The 1189-nt window shown below is 52.0% G+C and overlaps 1 protein-coding gene across 1 annotated transcript in view; it reads left to right on the top strand.

Annotated features, from left to right (window-relative positions):
- PLOD1 (procollagen-lysine, 2-oxoglutarate 5-dioxygenase 1) overlaps positions 1–1189 on the top strand; it is a 48332-nt gene that overhangs the window by 21327 nt on the left and 25816 nt on the right. The window lies entirely within an intron of this gene.

Raw genomic sequence — 1189 nt, 5'->3', positions numbered from 1 at the left:
TTGAGATGGAGTCTGACTCAGCCTCATGAGTAGGTGGGATTACAGGTGTGCGCTACCATGCCCAGCTAATTTTTGTAGTTTTTGTAGAGACAGGGTTTCACCTTGTTGGCCAGGCTAGTCTCGAACTCCTGACCTCAAGTAATCCGCCCACCTCTGCCTCTGAAAGTGCTGGGATTACAGGCATGAGCCACCATGCCCGACCCACCTCAGCCCTTTTGAATCTTTCTTCCTTGTCATTAACCCTGCCTCAGTGGCTCCTGTACCAGCCCACCAAAAAAGCACCCCCGCCTGCCTTAGCCGGCCAGTGTGCCCACTCCCTCCCTAGCCGCAAGCCTGTGCCCCACACTTGCGCCCTGCTTCATCCGAAGCAGCCTTCTTTGGATGTGAGGAAGAAGTGAGGAAAATAGGAAAACCCTGAACTCCCGTTACTGACAGCAGTCGTTCATCCCTTGAATGCTCACTGTGATTCCCCGTTACCTGGCTGGCCTTGGTTAATTCTCACAATTCTTTCCAGTGCTGTCACTCATGTGTCTGTCCACTGCTGCCTTGGCTTTCTCCAGTCCTCACTCAGTTCCTTCCTTGGTCCCTGGTTTCTCCAGGTGCCTGGGTCCTGCCTCAGGGAATCCAGCCTGGATAGTTGCCAGAAAGGGTTGTGAGGATTGTATGCTCCCCTTTGTTTTTGTCTTTTCATTCCTTCCTTTCCTTCCTTTCTTTTTTTTTTTTTTTTTTTTTTTTTGAGACGTTGTTTCACACTTGTCACCCAGGCTGGATTGCAGTGGCACAATCTTGGCTCACTACAATCTCCACCTCCCTACAATCTCCGCCTCCCAGGTTCAAGCGATTCTCCTGCCTCAGCCTCCCAAGTAGCTGGCATTACAGATGCCCACCACCATGCCTGGCTAATTTTTTGTATTTTTAGTGGAGATGGGACAGGTGTGAGCCACCATGTCCGGCCTCCTTCCCTTTCATTTCTTATCTTCCCTTTTCCTCCCTCCCTCTCTCCCTTCCTTTCTTCCTTCCTTCCCTTCCCTTCTCTTCCTTCACTCCCTCTCTCCCCTCTGTCCATACATTTTTGTTGAGAACCTTTTCTGTGCCAGGCAGTTGCAGGCACTGGAGCATACAGCCCCATGCAGACCTGGCCGCTGTACGCTGACCTGCAGCAGGCCAGACCAGGCCTCGTGTGTGCACC

This window comes from Mandrillus leucophaeus, unplaced genomic scaffold, assembly GCF_000951045.1.
Source record: "Mandrillus leucophaeus isolate KB7577 unplaced genomic scaffold, Mleu.le_1.0 Scaffold52, whole genome shotgun sequence".
Taxonomy (NCBI): Eukaryota; Metazoa; Chordata; class Mammalia; order Primates; family Cercopithecidae; genus Mandrillus; species Mandrillus leucophaeus.
Note: the sequence above shows the minus strand (reverse complement) of the source record. Positions and strands in the feature narration are given on the sequence as shown.